General features: G+C 60.2%; 2 non-coding genes across 2 annotated transcripts; both read right to left on the bottom strand.

Moving 5' to 3' along the window:
* Positions 1-1,473: 1,473 nt before the first annotated feature.
* On the bottom strand, positions 1,474-1,592 carry LOC131860831 (5S ribosomal RNA). The gene has a single exon (XR_009359924.1). It is a non-coding gene; the product is annotated as a 5S ribosomal RNA (ribosomal RNA).
* A 5,452-nt stretch (positions 1,593-7,044) lies between these two features.
* On the bottom strand, positions 7,045-7,163 carry LOC131860554 (5S ribosomal RNA). Its single transcript, XR_009359648.1, has one exon. It is a non-coding gene; the product is annotated as a 5S ribosomal RNA (ribosomal RNA).
* Between the last annotated feature and the right edge of the window lie 10,673 nt (positions 7,164-17,836).

Raw genomic sequence — 17,836 nt, forward strand, 5'->3', positions numbered from 1 at the left:
GCACCTCGCGTGCACCTTCGCCGCGGTGGGCACCATGGCGTGCACGAAGTCGGAGCCCGGTTTGCCCCGGGTGCGCACCTCGCGTGCACCTTCGCCGGGGTGGGCACCTCGGCTGGGTTGCGCGCCCTGGTGCGCACCAAGGAGCGCTCCGAAGTGTGCTCCAAGGTGCGGCGTGCACGAAGTCGGAGCCCGGTTTGCCCCGGGTGCGCACCTCGCGTGCACCTTCGCCAGGGTGGGCACCTCGGTGCGCACACCTTCTCAATGTTTTCTTGCCTTTTCTGGAAATTGGTGAAGGCAGCGCATCAAAGGTGCGCACCTCGGTGTGCTCCGAGGTGCGAACCCGAGAGCGCTCCGAGGTGCCCACGAAGTCGAAAGTCGGGTTAATTGCATTGTTTTCCCCGGGTGCGCTCCGAGGTGCGCAACATCGGCGCGCACCAAGGAGGGCTCCGAAGTGTGCTCCAAGGTGCGCACGATGGCGTGCACCTCTGGTGCGCACGATTCGGAGCTCGGTTTGACCGGGGTGCGCACACCTTGGCTGGGTTGCGCACCTTTTGTGCGCTCCAAGGTGCGCACGAAGTCGGAGCTCGGTTTGCCCCGGGTGCGCACCTTCGCCAGGGTGCGCACCTTGATGCGCACGCCTTGGCTGGGCTGCGCACCTTGGTGGGCGCCATGGTGCGCACCTTTCGTGCGCTCCAAGGTGCGCACGAAGTCGGAGCTCGGTTTGCCCCGGGTGCGCACCTTGGTGGGCGCCATGGTGCACTCCGAGGTGCCCAAGATTGGTGCGCACCAAGGAGCGCTCCGAAGTGCGCTCCAAGGTGCGCGCGAAGTCGAAAGTTGGGTTAATTGTCCGGTTTGCCTCGGGTGCGCACCTTGCGTGCACCTTCGCCAGGGTGGGCGCCTTGGTGCGCACACCTTGGCTGGGCTGCGCACACCTTGGCACCCGCGTTTCCTTCATTTTAAATTTTTTTTTTTTACAATCTCTCAAGTGGGAAATTCTATAATCTCAACTTTTTTTGCCTTTTCAGGAAACTTTTGAATGGAGCGCATCATTGGTGCGCTCCGAAGTGTGCTCCAAAGCTCTCTCCAGCTGCGTGCACCTGCCCCGGCCGCGCACCCGGCCCCGCCCAGCTTCGCTCACCTGTCCCGGGCGTCTGGTGCGGAACCTTAGAGTAAGAAACATCACCGTGCACCTTGGCCAACGTGCGCGACTCGACCGAGCGCGCACTGGCCGAGGTGCACACCGATTTCACCTGGGTGCGCGCGCAGCACCTCGGGCGCACCGGGGTGCGCGCACAACGCCCGGGTTGCACCGTGGCCTGTGTGCTCGGGGCGCCTCGGGTGCGCGCTCGGTGTCGCCCCCGCGCGCGCGGTAGTGCGGGCAGCGCACCCCGGCCCGGCCCGGCCCCGACGAGAACGCAAACGGGCAAAAGGTTTATTCAAATAGCATTGCGACGCCCGGCGAAAAACTAAAAAAGGGTGCAACACCGGGACTTCCCGGGAGGTCACCCATCCCAGTACTACTCCGGCCCAAGCGCGCTTAACTGCGGAGTTCTGATGGGATCCGGTGCACTAACGCTGGTATGATCGCACCCGTTATGAGCTTGTCGCAGTGTGTACTTAGCAAACCGCGACCCACGTGCGAATCCACCCCGGCCACCCACCCCCGTCGAGGTGCACACCCTCCCTCGCGAAGTGCGCCCCGTTCGCCAAGTGTGAGCCCTGCCCGGGTGCGCGCACCTTGCTAGGGCGTCGGGTGTGCACCCGGCCCGGCCTACGTGCGTGCACCTGGAGGGGGCGTCGTGTGCGTGCAGTGTCCCGTCTGCAACGCGGTGCCCACACACCACCTCGGGCGCAACGACCTGCGCTCACATGTGGGCCGAGTGCACCTTGGTGCATGTTCGGGGCGCCTCGGGTGCACGCTCGATCTTGCCCCGGTGCACCAAGGCGCTCGGTTTGCCCCGGGTGCGCACTTGGTGCAAGGTGGGCACCCAAAATAGGGATCAAGCACCAAAACACAAGTTTCGGGATGCAAAATGGGACCCAAGGACCACAAATGCGTTCCAAGACCCATGATGGGTCCACGAGAACAAAAATGTGTTCCGAGACTTAATAAACAAATATTGGGTTTTAGGAGAAGAAACATGCTCTGATGCCCAAAACGAGAATCGACCCCGAAAAGGCCACAGGCCAAAAGTGGGATGCGAGACAAAAAAAAATGGGACCCGAGGACCAAAATTGGGTTCCCAGGTCGAAGACAGGGCAACCGGACAAGAAACGACCTCTAAGGCTCGAAATGAGTCCCGACGACTAAAACTTGACAAGAAGCACCCATCAGGCACCCAACTCGACACCCATGGGATGCCGACCCACCCGGGCTTCCACCTAGCACACCTTGGCACCCACCCACCCTCGCACCCAACCTCGCACCCAACTTAGCACCTTTGAACCCACATTGGCACTCACCCTGACCCTGGCACCTTGGAACCCACATTGGCACTCACCTTGACCCTGGCACCCACCTTTGCACTCACCTTGGGACCCACCCTGGCTCCCACCTCGGCACCCACCCAGACACCCACCTTGGTTCCTTGGCACCCACCTTGGATCCTTGGCACCCACCCCGACACCCACCTTGGCACGCAACTTGGCTACTTGCCACCCACCTTGGCTCCTTGACGCCCACCCCGACAACCACCCCGTGACCTACCCTGGCTAGGGTTGGTGCACACCCACCCTGGTGCCCACCTTGGCACCCACCCTATGACCCACCTTGGCACGCACCTTAGTACCCACCCCGTTACCCACCCTAGGACCCACCCCGTGACCCACCTTGGCCAGGGTGGGTGCCTTGGTGCGCACAACTTGCCTGGGCTGCACACCAGGGCGGGCTCAAGATGGCACCCGCGTTCCGTTTTTTTTACTATCTTTCAAAACGGAAATTTTAAAATCTCATTTTTTTCTTTTTTTTGCCTTTTCTGGAAATTAGTGAAGGCAGCGCATCAAAGGTGCGCAATGCTGGTGCGAACCCGGGAGCGCTCCGATGTGTGCTCCAAGGTGCGGCGTGCACGAAGTCCGAGCCCGGTTTGCCCCGGGTGCGCACCTCGCGTGCACCTTCGCCGGGGTGAGCACCTTGGCTGGGTTGCGCGCCCTGGTGCGTACCAAGGAGCGCTCTGAAGTGTGCTCCAAGGTGCGGCGTGCACGAAGTCGGAGCCCGGTTTGCCCCGGGTGTGCACCTCGGGTGCGCACCTCGCGTGCACCTTCGCTGCGGTGGGCACCTTGGCTGGGTTGCGCGCCTTGGTGGGCACCATGCAGTGCACGAAGTCGGAGCCCGGTTTGCCCCGGGCGCGCACCTCCGCCAGGGTGGGCACCTTGGTGCGCACAACTTGCCTGGGCTGCGCATCAGGAAGGGCTCAAGATGGCACCCGCGTTCCGTTTTTTTCACTATCTTTCAGAACGGAAATTTTAAAATATCGTTTTTTTTTGCCTTTTCTGGAAATTAGTGAAGGCAGCGCATCAAAGGTGCGCAACGCTGGTGCGAACCTGGGAGCGCTCCGATGTGTGCTCCAAGGTGCGGCGTGCACGAAGTCGGAGCCCGGTTTGCCTCGGGTGCGCCCTGGTGGGCACCATGGTGCGCACCAAGGAGCGCTCCGAAGTGTGCTCCAAGGTGCGGCCTGCACGAAGTCGGAGCCCGGTTTGCCCCGGGTGTGCACCTCGGGTGGGCACCTTGGTGCGCATGCCTTGCCTGGGCTGCGCACCAGGGCGGGCTCAAGATGGCACCCGCGTTCCTTTTTTTTCACTATCTTTCAAAACGGAAATTTTAAAATCTCATTTTTTTTTGCCTTTTTCTGGAAATTAGTGAAGGCAGCGCATCAAAGGTGCGCACCTCGCTGCCCACCACGGTGCGCAACGCCGGTGGGCACCCGGGAGTGCTTCGAAGTGTGCTCCAAGGTGCTGCGTGCACGTTGTCGGAGCCCGGTTTGCCCCGGGTGCGCACCTCGCGTGCACCTTCGTCGGGGTGGGCACCTTGGCTTGGTTTGCCCCGGCTGCGCTCCGAAGCGGGGTTATTGGAGCGCCGCCTCTTTTTTTGTCGGAGCGTTTGGTGGGGTTTCTCGCATTGGCTCTTCCGAGGCCCGGTTGCCACCCTGGCGCGCACGAAGTCGGAAGTAGGGTTAATTGCCCGGGTGCGCACCTTTGCCAGGGTGGCACCTTACCTGGGCTGCGCACCAGGGCGGGCTCAAGATGGCACGCGCGTTCCGTTTTTTTCACTATCTTTCAAAACGGAAATTTTAAAATCTCCTTTTTTTTTTGCCTTTTCTGGAAATTAGTGAAGGCAGCGCATCAAAGGTGCGCACCTCGCTGCCCACCTTGGTGTGCTCTGAGGTGCGCACCCGGGAGCGCTACGAAGTGTGCTCCAAGGTGCGGCGTGCACGTTGTCGGAGCCCGGTTTGCCCCGGGTGCGCACCTCGCCTGCACCTTGGCCGGGGTGGGCACCTTGGCTGGGTTTGCCCAGGGTGCGCTCCGAAGCGGGGTTACTGGAGCGCCCCCTCTTTTTTTGTCAGAGCGTTTGGTGGGGTTTCTCGCATTGGCTCTTCCCAGGCCCGGTTGTTGGGTGCGCTCCCACCCTGGCGCGCGCGAAGTTGGAAGTTGGGTTAATTGCCCGGGCGCGCACCTTCGCCAGGGTGGGCACCTTGGTGCGCACACCTTGGCTGGGCTGCGCACCAGGGCGGGCTCAAGATGGCACCAGCATTCCCTTTTTCTCACTATCTTTCAAAACGGAAATTTTAAAATCTCGTTTTTTTTTTGCCTTTTATGGAAATTAGTGAAGGCATCGCATCAAAGGTGCGCACCTCGCTGCCCACCTTGGTGTGCTCCGAGGTGCCCACCACGGTGCGCAACGCCGGTGCGAACCCGGGAGCGCCCCGATGTGTGCTCCAAGGTGCGGCGTGCACGAAGTCGGACCCCGGTTTGCCCCGGGTGCGCACCTCGCGTGCACCTTGGTGCGCACACCTTGGCTGGGTTGCGCGGCCTGGTGGGCACCATGGTGCGCACCAAGGAGCGCTCCGAAGTGTGCTCCAAGGTGCGGCGTGCACGAAGTCGGAGCCCGGTTTGCCCCGGGTACGCACCTCGCGTGCACCTTCGCCGGGGTGGGCACCTCGGCTGGGTTGCGCGCCCTGGTGCGCACCAAGGAGCGCTCCGAAGTGTGCTCCAAGGTGCGGCGTGCACGAAGTCGGAGCCCGGTTTGCCCCGGGTGCGCACCTTCGCCGCGGTGCGCACCATGGCGTGCACGAAGTCGGAGCCCGGTTTGCCCCGGGTGCGCACCTCGCGTGCACCTTCGGCGGGGTTGCGCGCCCTGGTGGGCACCATGGTGCGCACCAAGGAGCGCTCCGAAGTGTGCTCCAAGGTGCGGCGTGCACGAAGTCGGAGCCCGGTTTGCCCCGGGTGCGCACCTCGCGTGCACCTTCGGCGGGGTTGCGCGCCCTGGTGGGCACCATGGTGCGCACCAAGGAGCGCTCCGAAGTGTGCTCCAAGGTGCGGCGTGCACGAAGTCGGAGCCCGGTTTGCCCCGGGTGCGCACCTCGCGTGCACCTTCGCCGCGGTGGGCACCATGGCGTGCACGAAGTCGGAGCCCGGTTTGCCCCGGGTGCGCACCTCGCGTGCACCTTCGCCGGGGTGGGCACCTCGGCTGGGTTGCGCGCCCTGGTGCGCACCAAGGAGCGCTCCGAAGTGTGCTCCAAGGTGCGGCGTGCACGAAGTCGGAGCCCGGTTTGCCCCGGGTGCGCACCTCGCGTGCACCTTCGCCAGGGTGGGCACCTCGGTGCGCACACCTTCTCAATGTTTTCTTGCCTTTTCTGGAAATTGGTGAAGGCAGCGCATCAAAGGTGCGCACCTCGGTGTGCTCCGAGGTGCGAACCCGAGAGCGCTCCGAGGTGCCCACGAAGTCGAAAGTCGGGTTAATTGCATTGTTTTCCCCGGGTGCGCTCCGAGGTGCGCAACATCGGCGCGCACCAAGGAGGGCTCCGAAGTGTGCTCCAAGGTGCGCACGATGGCGTGCACCTCTGGTGCGCACGATTCGGAGCTCGGTTTGACCGGGGTGCGCACACCTTGGCTGGGTTGCGCACCTTTTGTGCGCTCCAAGGTGCGCACGAAGTCGGAGCTCGGTTTGCCCCGGGTGCGCACCTTCGCCAGGGTGCGCACCTTGATGCGCACGCCTTGGCTGGGCTGCGCACCTTGGTGGGCGCCATGGTGCGCACCTTTCGTGCGCTCCAAGGTGCGCACGAAGTCGGAGCTCGGTTTGCCCCGGGTGCGCACCTTGGTGGGCGCCATGGTGCACTCCGAGGTGCCCAAGATTGGTGCGCACCAAGGAGCGCTCCGAAGTGCGCTCCAAGGTGCGCGCGAAGTCGAAAGTTGGGTTAATTGTCCGGTTTGCCTCGGGTGCGCACCTTGCGTGCACCTTCGCCAGGGTGGGCGCCTTGGTGCGCACACCTTGGCTGGGCTGCGCACACCTTGGCACCCGCGTTTCCTTCATTTTAAATTTTTTTTTTTTACAATCTCTCAAGTGGGAAATTCTATAATCTCAACTTTTTTTGCCTTTTCAGGAAACTTTTGAATGGAGCGCATCATTGGTGCGCTCCGAAGTGTGCTCCAAAGCTCTCTCCAGCTGCGTGCACCTGCCCCGGCCGCGCACCCGGCCCCGCCCAGCTTCGCTCACCTGTCCCGGGCGTCTGGTGCGGAACCTTAGAGTAAGAAACATCACCGTGCACCTTGGCCAACGTGCGCGACTCGACCGAGCGCGCACTGGCCGAGGTGCACACCGATTTCACCTGGGTGCGCGCGCAGCACCTCGGGCGCACCGGGGTGCGCGCACAACGCCCGGGTTGCACCGTGGCCTGTGTGCTCGGGGTGCCTCGGGTGCGCGCTCGGTGTCGCCCCCGCGCGCGCGGTAGTGCGGGCAGCGCACCCCGGCCCGGCCCGGCCCCGACGAGAACGCAAACGGGCAAAAGGTTTATTCAAATAGCATTGCGACGCCCGGCGAAAAACTAAAAAAGGGTGCAACACCGGGACTTCCCGGGAGGTCACCCATCCCAGTACTACTCCGGCCCAAGCGCGCTTAACTGCGGAGTTCTGATGGGATCCGGTGCACTAATGCTGGTATGATCGCACCCGTTATGAGCTTGTCGCAGTGTGTACTTAGCAAACCGCGACCCACGTGCGAATCCACCCCGGCCACCCACCCCCGTCGAGGTGCACACCCTCCCTCGCGAAGTGCGCCCCGTTCGCCAAGTGTGAGCCCTGCCCGGGTGCGCGCACCTTGCTAGGGCGTCGGGTGTGCACCCGGCCCGGCCTACGTGCGTGCACCTGGAGGGGGCGTCGTGTGCGTGCAGTGTCCCGTCTGCAACGCGGTGCCCACACACCACCTCGGGCGCAACGACCTGCGCTCACATGTGGGCCGAGTGCACCTTGGTGCATGTTCGGGGCGCCTCGGGTGCACGCTCGATCTTGCCCCGGTGCACCAAGGCGCTCGGTTTGCCCCGGGTGCGCACTTGGTGCAAGGTGGGCACCCAAAATAGGGATCAAGCACCAAAACACAAGTTTCGGGATGCAAAATGGGACCCAAGGACCACAAATGCGTTCCAAGACCCATGATGGGTCCACGAGAACAAAAATGTGTTCCGAGACTTAATAAACAAATATTGGGTTTTAGGAGAAGAAACATGCTCTGATGCCCAAAACGAGAATCGACCCCGAAAAGGCCACAGGCCAAAAGTGGGATGCGAGACAAAAAAAAATGGGACCCGAGGACCAAAATTGGGTTCCCAGGTCGAAGACAGGGCAACCGGACAAGAAACGACCTCTAAGGCTCGAAATGAGTCCCGACGACTAAAACTTGACAAGAAGCACCCATCAGGCACCCAACTCGACACCCATGGGATGCCGACCCACCCGGGCTTCCACCTAGCACACCTTGGCACCCACCCACCCTCGCACCCAACCTCGCACCCAACTTAGCACCTTTGAACCCACATTGGCACTCACCCTGACCCTGGCACCTTGGAACCCACATTGGCACTCACCTTGACCCTGGCACCCACCTTTGCACTCACCTTGGGACCCACCCTGGCTCCCACCTCGGCACCCACCCAGACACCCACCTTGGTTCCTTGGCACCCACCTTGGATCCTTGGCACCCACCCCGACACCCACCTTGGCACGCAACTTGGCTACTTGCCACCCACCTTGGCTCCTTGACGCCCACCCCGACAACCACCCCGTGACCTACCCTGGCTAGGGTTGGTGCACACCCACCCTGGTGCCCACCTTGGCACCCACCCTATGACCCACCTTGGCACGCACCTTAGTACCCACCCCGTTACCCACCCTAGGACCCACCCCGTGACCCACCTTGGCCAGGGTGGGTGCACCCACCCTGGTGCCCACCTTGGCACCCACCCATCCTAGCACCCAGCCTGTGACCGGGCTTGGAACCCAACCTTGCACCCGCACCCGTCTTGGCCAGTGTGGGTGCGCACCCATCCTGGCACCCACGTTGTGACACACCCTTTAACCCACGCACCCTAGCACCCACGTTGGCACCCACCTTGGAACCCAACCTAGCAACTTGGCACCCACCCCGTGACCCACCTTGGCATCCACCATAGCAGTCGCCGACTTGGCACCCACCTCGGCACCCACCTTGACACTTGTGGACCCACCTTGCCACTCACCCTAGCATCGACCCATCCTAGCACCCACCCTGGCACCTTTGCACCCTAGCACTCACCCATCCTAGCACCTAACCTGTGACCCACCTTGACACTCACCCTCGCACCCACCTTGGAACCCAACCTAGCACCCACCCACCCTGACACCAACCCTAGCACCTACCCACCCTTGCACCCACCCTGTGACCCATCTTGGCACCCACCCATCCTACCACTCAACCTATCACCCACCTTCTCACCCACCTTGGCATCCACCTTAGCACCCACCCACACTGGCACCTTGGCACCCACCTCGGGCAAGGTGGGTGCACACCCACCCTGGCACCCAATTTAGAACCCACCGAGCATGTTACCCACCTTGGCACCCACATTGCAGCCCACCCTAGTACCCACCCTATGACCCACATTGGCATCCACACCCTAGCACCCAGGCACCTCGACACCCGCCTTGACACCCACCCTAGCACTGAACCTGTGACCCACCTTGGAACTCACCCTAGAACCCACCCACCCTGTGAACCACCTTGGCATCCACCTTAGCACCCACCCACCTTGGCACCCACTCTAGCACTCACCCATCCTAACACCCAACTTGTTACCCACCTTGGCACCCGCCCTCGCGTCCACCTTGAAACCCACCCTAGCACCCACCCACGCAGGAGCCCACCTTGGCACCCAACCTAACACCCACGCATCCTGGCACCCAACTTGTGACCCACCTTGGAACCCACCCTAGTACCCACCTTTGAACCCACTATATCACCAACCCACCTTGGCACCCACCCTATGACCCTCTTTGGAATCCACCCTAGCACGCACCCACCCTGGCACCCACCATGGAGCGCACCCTAGCACCCACCCACCTCGGCACGCACCTCAACACCCACCTTGGTGTGCGCACTGCGCCAACCTCTCAAAGACCCTATGTGGTGCGCTCCAAAGTGTACACCTTTGGTGCGCTCCAAGGTGCGCACCTTTGGTGCACACCGAGGTGCACACCAAAGTGTGCACCGAGGTGAGCACCAAAGTGCACTCCAGGGTGCACACCAAGGCGTGCACCTTTGGTGCGGTCAATGCAAACGAATTCGGAAGTTGGGGTCGATGTCCTAATCGCTGCTGCAGACTACACGTATGAGAATCGGACAAATAGCTTTATATAGGGGAGGTGTTGCGTTTGATGGGTCGACTCCCCTGGTTGTGTGCACTGCACCAACTTCAAAGACCCTGTCTTGTTTAAGAAGTCAAAAGTTGGGGTGGATGTCCTAATCATTGCTGCAGTCTACGCATGTATGAGAATCAGACAAATAGCTTATATAGGGGAGGTGTTGCATTCGGTGGGTTGACTCCCCTGGTTGTGCGCACTGCGCCAACCTCAAAGACCCCGCATAGCAGAAGAAGTCGGAAGTCGGATTTTGGTGAGCACCAAGGCGTGCACCTTTGGTGCGGTCAACGCAGACGAATTCAGAAGTTGGGGTGGATGTCCTAATCGTTGTTGCAGGCTACACATGTATGAGAATCAGACAAATAGCTTATATAGGGGAGGTGTTGGGTTTGATGGGTCAACTCCCTTGGTTGTGCGCATTACGCCAACCTCAAAGACCTTGTTTTCGTTAAGAAGTCAAAAGTTGGGGTCAATGTCCTAATGGCTCCTGCAGGCTACACATGTATGAGAATCGGACAAATAGCTTATATAGGGGAGGTGTTGGGTTTGATGGGTCGACTCCCCTGGTTGTGCGCATTACGTCAACCTCAAAGACCTTGTTTTCGTTAAGAAGTCAAAAGTTGGGGTCGATGTCCTAATTGCTCCTGTAGACTACACATGTATGAGAATCAGACAAATAGCTTATATAGGGGAGGTGTTGGGTTTGATGGGTTGACTCCCCTAGTTGTTCGCATTACACCAACCTCAAAGACCTTGTTTTCGTTTAGAAGCCGAAAGTTGGGGTCGATGTCCTAATTGCTCCTGCAGGCTACGCATGTATGAGAATCAGACAAATAGCTTATATAGGGGAGGTGTTGGGTTTGATGGGTCGACTCCCCTGGTTGTGCGCATTGCGCCAACCTCAAAGACCCTGCATTGCGGATGAAGTCGAAAGTCAGAGTTTGGTGTGCTACAAGGTGTGGTCGAAGGTGCTCACCTAGGTGTGCACCTTTGGAGCACAGGAAAAGTGCCCTCCAAAAGTGCGCACCTTTGGAGTGCACAAAAGTGCCCTCCAAAAGTGCGCACCTTTGGAGCGCAGAAAAGTGCCCTCCAAAAAGTGCCCTCCAAAAGTGCGCACCTTTGGAGCGCAGAAAAGTGCCCTCCAAAAAGTGCCCTCCAAAAGTGCGCACCTTTGGAGCGCAGAAAAGTGCCCTCCAAAAAGTGCCCTCCAAAAGTGCGCACCTTTGGAGCGCAGAAAAGTGCCCTCCAAAAGTGCGCACCTTTGGAGCGCAGAAAAGTGCCCTCCAAAAAGTGCCCTCCAAAAGTGCGCACCTTTGGAGCGCAGAAAAGTGCCCTCCAAAAAGTGCCCTCCAAAAGTGCGCACCTTTGGAGCGCAGAAAAGTGCCCTCCAAAAAGTGCCCTCCAAAAGTGCGCACCTTTGGAGCGCAGAAAAGTGCCCTCCAAAAAGTGCCCTCCAAAAGTGCGCACCTTTGGAGCGCAGAAAAGTGCCCTCCAAAAGTGCGCACCTTTGGAGCGCACAAAAGTGCCCTCCAAAAGTGCGCACTTTTGGTGCGCACCAAGGCGCTGGTTCGGTCGTTGCAGGCGAGTTCGGAAGTTGGGGTCGATGTCCTGAGCGGAGGTGCAAACTACACAGGTGTCGGAATCGGACAAATAGCTTATATAGGGGAGGTGTATGCTTCGATGGGTCGACTCCCCAGGTTGAGCGCACCGCGCCAACCTCAAAGACCCTACGGTATGGATGAAGTCGGAAGTTGGGTCCGATGACCAATTCGATTAGTAGGTATGCTCATGAGGTCGGAATTTGGGTCCGATGACCTGCCATGTGCAGGAAGGCGAATGTTGACACTGTGCGTTGCAAGGTGCACACCAAGGCGCTGGTGCGGTCTTTTTAGTCGAGTTCGGAAGTTGGGGTCGATGTCCTGATCGGAGGTGCAAGCTACACAGGTGTGGGAATCGGACAAATAGCTTATATAGGGGAGGTGTATGCTTCGTTGGGTCGACTCCCCGGGTTGAGCGCACCGCGCCAACCTCAAAGACCCTACGGTATGGATGAAGTCGGAAGTTGGGTCCGATGACCGATTCGATATGTAGGCATACTCGCGAGGTCGGAATTTGGGTCCGATGACCTGCCACGTGCAGGAAGGCGAATGTTGGCACTGTGCGTTGCAAGGTGCGCACCAAGGCGCTGGTTCGGTCGTTGGAGGCGAGTTCGGAAGTTGGGGTCGATGTCTTGATCGGAGGTGCAAACTACACAGGTGTGGGAATCGGACAAATAGCTTATATAGGGGAGGTGTATGCTTCGTTGGGTCGACTCCCCGGGTTGAGCGCACCGCGCCAACCTCAAAGACCCTACGGTATGGATGAAGTCGGAAGTTGGGTCCGATGACCGATTCGATATGTAGGCATACTCGCGAGGTCGGAATTTGGGTCCGATGACCTGCCATGTGCAGGAAGGCGAATGTTGGGACTGTGCGTCGCAAGGTGCGCACCAAGGCGCTGGTGCCGTCGTTGCAGTCGAGTTCGGAAGTTGGGGTCGATGTCCTGGTCAGAGGTGCAAACTACACAGGTGTGGGAATCGGACAAATAGCTTATATAGGGGAGGTGTATGCTTCGATGGGTCGACTCCCTGGGTTGAGCGCACCGCGCCAACCTCAAAGACCCTACAGTATGGATGAAGTCGGAAGTTGGGTCCGATGACCGATTCGATACGTAGGCATATTGGCGAGGTCTGAATTTGTGTCCGATGACCTGCCATGCGCAGGAAGGCGGAATTTGGGTCCGATGACCGAGTTGATGGCGTGCCATGCGCAGAAAGGCGGAATTTGGGTCCGATGACCGAGTTGATGTTGATGGCCCGCCATGCACAGGAAGGCGGAATTTGGGTCCGATGACCGATTTGAAGGCGTGCCATACGCAAAAAGGCGGAGTTTGGGTCCGATGACCGAGTTGATATTGATGGCCCGCCATGCGCAGGAAGGCGGAATTTGGGTCCGATGACCTGACATACGCATGGAGTCCGACTCGGGGGCCGATGTTCGATTCGATGACTTGCATTGTGGGTAAAGTCGGAAGTTGTGGTCTTTGACCCGATTCGATGACCAGACTTCGGCTGCTTGAGAATCGGACAAATAACTTATATAGGGGAGGTAGTGTTCTCGAGCATCCTCCCCCCGTGCCCGTTTATGTCGATTGATGCTGGTGCTCGACTGGTTGGAGCGCTCGGATGCAAAAATCTTGCACCAGGATTTATCGATTGTGATGGACACGGCAAGTCTCCTGATTGCTATGCAGGAGCTCATCGTGAATCTCTATGCGGCCTTGGTATGGACTCGACCTGCGGAATGGTTCGGCAATGGTAGTCGCTCCAACACGTCCTTGCAATGGCCACAGAGGTGATTCGACTAGAGCTCCAGTCTAGCTTTTGGGTTGCTTGGCGGACTGGTATAGCCGCGATCGAGTTCCGGCCATGAACGTTTTAGATAGCTCTTGGGCTTTCTGGGACGGAAGTCGGAAGTTTGGGCTGTTGTCCGATTTGATGACCATTCTTCGGATGTGTGAGAATCGGACAAATAACTTATATAGGGGACTGTGTTGTCTCACGCAGCCCCCTCCGTGCCCCTCTATCTCGACCGATGTTGGTGCTTGAAAGGGTTGGGATCGCTCGGATTTATAAACGTGCACCACCATTTGTCGAGTGTGAGGGACGCGGCAGGTCTCCTAAATGCTATGCGGGCGCTCTCTGAGAATCTCTATCCGGCCTCGACACAGACTAGTCTTGCTGAATGGTTTGGCACTGGTAGTCGATCCAACACGTCGTTGTTGTGGCCGCCTAGGCGATTCGATTCGAGCCCCCGTCTAGCTTTTGGGTTGCTTGGCGGATTTTGCCCTATCCGCAAGTGAGCTCGGTCCCTAAACGTTCGAGAAACCCGATTGCTATGCGCCGACTCTCTTTCTTGCGAGCCTCCATCTAGCTTTTGGGTCTCTACGGAACGGAAGTCGGAATCTGGGACCGTTGTTTGATTCGACGAGGCAGACTACGGTTGTGCGAGAATCGGACAAATAACTTATATAGGGGAGGTGTTGACTGGAGCATTCTCCCCCGTGCCCCTCTAACTCGACCAATGCTGGTGCTCGAACGGTGGTAGCGCTCGGATTTTCATTGAGCGCCAGCATTGGTCGATTTAGAGGGGCATGCGAGATTCCCGAATGCTATGCGAGGGCTCTAACGGAAATGTCTATTGGTTTCGGTATGGATGCAATTGCGAGTGGTTCGGCAAAGGTAGTCGTTCCGATGCGTCCATGTCGTGGCCAAATCGATAATTCGATTTGAGCCCTCGTATAGCATTTGGGTCTCTCGATGTGATTCCGCATTCCAGTCCCTTTGGGCACTGCTTGAGCCGCATCCCAGGGGGTTCCCTTCCCAATAATCTGCCTCGCAACCCGATTGCTATGCGGTGAGGCTCCTCGGCCGCCTCGGAACTATCTGTGTATCAGACGCATCGCGGGATAAGGGGTTGGCAACGGTAGTCGCCCCAAGCGCGTCCGATGCTTGGACCATTCCGAGGCGGCCCTGAAGCCTCTTCCGTCTAGCCGTTGGGTCCTTCTCGCCGCATCCCTCGCCTCGCACCCCGATTGCTATGCGGTGAGGCTCCTCGGCCGCCTCGGAACTATCTGTGTATCGGACGCGTCGCGGGATAAGGGGTTGTCACTGGTAGTCGCCCCAAGCGCGTCCGATGCTTGGACCATTCCGAGGCGGCCCTGAAGCCTCTTCCGTCTAGCCGTTGGGTCCTTCTCGCCGCATCCCTCGCCTCGCACCCCGATTGCTATGCGGTGAGGCTCCTCGGCCGCCTCGGAACTATCTGTGTATCGGACGCGTCGCGGGATAAGGGGTTGTCATTGGTAGTCGCCCCAAGCGCGTCCGATGCTTGGACCATTCCGAGGCGGCCCTGAAGCCTCTTCCGTCTAGCCGTTGGGTCCTTCTCGCCGCATCCCTCGCCTCGCACCCCGATTGCTATGCGGTGAGGCTCCTCGGCCGCCTCGGAACTATCTGTGTATCGGACGCGTCGCGGGATAAGGGGTTGTCACTGGTAGTCGCCCCAAGCGCGTCCGATGCTTGGACCATTCCGAGGCGGCCCTGAAGCCTCTTCCGTCTAGCCGTTGGGTCCTTCTCGCCGCATCCCTCGCCTCGCACCCCGATTGCTATGCGGTGAGGCTCCTCGGCCGCCTCGGAACTATCTGTGTATCGGACGCGTCGCGGGATAAGGGGTTGTCACTGGTAGTCGCCCCAAGCGCGTTCGATGCTTGGACCATTCCGAGGCGGCCCTGAAGCCTCTTCCGTCTAGCCGTTGGGTCCTTCTCGCCGCATCCCTCGCCTCGCACCCCGATTGCTATGCGGTGAGGCTCCTCGGCCGCCTTGGAACTATCTGTGTATCGGACGCGTCGCGGGATAAGGGGTTGTCACTGGTAGTCGCCCCAAGCGCGTCCGATGCTTAGACCATTCCGAGGCGGACCCGAAGCCTCTTCCGTCTAGCCGTTGGGTCCTTCTCGCCGCATCCTTCGCCTCGCACCCCGATTGCTATGCGGTGAGGCTCCTCGGCCGCCTCGGAACTATCTGTGTATCGGACGCGTCGCGGGATAAGGGGTTGTCACTGGTAGTCGCCCCAAGCGCGTCCGATGCTTGGACCATTCCGAGGCGGACCCGAAGCCTCTTCCGTCTAGCCGTTGGGTCCTTCTCGCCGCATCCCTCGCCTCGCACCCCGATTGCTATGCGGTGAGGCTCCTCGGCCGCCTTGGAACTATCTGTGTATCGGACGCGTCGCGGGATAAGGGGTTGTCACTGGTAGTCGCCCCAAGCGCGTCCGATGCTTGGACCATTCCGAGGCGGACCCGAAGCCTCTTCCGTCTAGCCGTTGGGTCCTTCTCGCCGCATCCCTCGCCTCGCACCCCGATTGCTATGCGGTGAGGCTCCTCGGCCGCCTTGGAACTATCTGTGTATCGGACGCGTCGCGGGATAAGGGGTTGTCACTGGTAGTCGCCCCAAGCGCGTCCGATGCTTGGACCATTCCGAGGCGGACCCGAAGCCTCTTCCGTCTAGCCGTTGGGTCCTTCTCGCCGCATCCCTCGCCTCGCACCCCGATTGCTATGCGGTGAGGCTCCTCGGCCGCCTTGGAACTATCTGTGTATCGGACGCGTCGCGGGATAAGGGGTTGTCACTGGTAGTCGCCCCAAGCGCGTCCGATGCTTGGACCATTCCGAGGCGGCCCCGAAGCCTCTTCCGTGTAGCCGTTGGGTCCTTCTCGCCGCATCCCTCGCCTCGCACCCCGATTGCTATGCGGTGAGGCTCCTCGGCCGCCTTGGAACTATCTGTGTATCGGACGCGTCGCGGGATAAGGGGTTGTCACTGGTAGTCGCCCCAAGCGCGTCCGATGCTTGGACCATTCCGAGGCGGCCCCGAAGCCTCTTCCGTGTAGCCGTTGGGTCCTTCTCGCCGCATCCCTCGCCTCGCACCCCGATTGCTATGCGGTGAGGCTCCTCGGCCGCCTTGGAACTATCTGTGTATCGGACGCGTCGCGGGATAAGGGGTTGTCACTGGTAGTCGCCCCAAGCGCGTCCGATGCTTGGACCATTCCGAGGCGGACCTGAAGCCTCTTCCCTCTAGCCGTTGGGGCTTTCTCGCCGCATCCCTCGCCTCGCACCCTGATTGCTATGCTGTGAGGCTCCTCGGCCGCCTTGGAACTATCTGTGTATCGGACGCATCGCGGGATAAGGGGTTGGCAGTGGTAGTCGCCCCAAGCGCATCCGATGCTTGGACCATTCCGAGGCGGCCCTGCAGCCTCTTCCGTCTAGCCGTTGGGGCCATCTCGCCGCATCCCCCACCTCGCACCACGATTGCTATGCGGTGAGGCTCCTTGGCCGCCTCGGAACTATCTGTGTATCGGACGCATCGCGGGATAAGGGGTTGTCACTGGTAGTCGCCCCAAGCGCGTCCGATGCTTGGACTATTCCGAGGCGGCCCTGCAGCCTCTTCCGTCTAGCCGTTGGGGCCATCTCGCTGCATCCCCCACCTCCTCGGCCGCCTCGGAACTATCTGTGTATCGGACGCATCGCGGGATAAGGGGTTGGCAGTGGTAGTCGCCCCAAGCGCGTCCGATGCTTGGACTATTCTGAGGCAGCCCTGCAGCCTCTTCCGTCTAGCCTTTGGGGCCATCTCGCCGCATCCCTCGCCTCGCACCCCGATTGCTATGCGGTGAGGCTCCTCGGCCGCCTGGGAACTATCTTCGTATCGGACGCATCGCGGGATAAGGGGTTGTCACTGGTAGTCGCCCCAAGCGCGTCCGATGCTTGGACTATTCCGAGGCGGCCCTGTGGCCTCTTCCGTCTAGCCGTTGGGGCCATCTCGCCGCATCCCCCACCTCGCACCCCGATTGCTATGCGGTGAGGCTCTTCGGCCGCCTTGGAACTATCTTCGTATCGGACGCATTGCGGGATAAGGGGTTGTCACTGGTAGTGGCCCCAAGCGCGTCCGATGCTTGGACTATTCCGAGGCGACCCTGCAGCCTCTTCCGTCTAGCCGTTGGGGCCATCTCGCCGCATCCCCCACCTCGCACCCCGATTGCTATGCGGTGAGGCTCCTCGGCCGCCTTGGAACTATCTTCGTATCGGACGCATCGCGGGATAAGGGGTTGTCACTGGTAGTCGCCCCAAGCGCGTCCGATGCTTGGACTATTCCGACGCGGCCCTGTGGCCTCTTCCGTCTAGCCGTTGGGGCCATCTCGCCGCATCCCCCACCTCGCACCCCGATTGCTATGCGGTGAGGCTCCTCGGCCGCCTTGGAACCATCTTCGTATCGGACGCATCGCGGGATAGGGGGCTGTCACTGGTAGTCGCCCCAAGCGTGTCCGATGCTTGGACCATTCCTAGGCGGCCCTGAAGCCTCTTCCGTCTAGCCGTTGGG

Source organism: Cryptomeria japonica, unplaced genomic scaffold (assembly GCF_030272615.1).
Source record: "Cryptomeria japonica unplaced genomic scaffold, Sugi_1.0 HiC_scaffold_15, whole genome shotgun sequence".
NCBI classification, from domain to species: domain Eukaryota; kingdom Viridiplantae; phylum Streptophyta; class Pinopsida; order Cupressales; family Cupressaceae; genus Cryptomeria; species Cryptomeria japonica.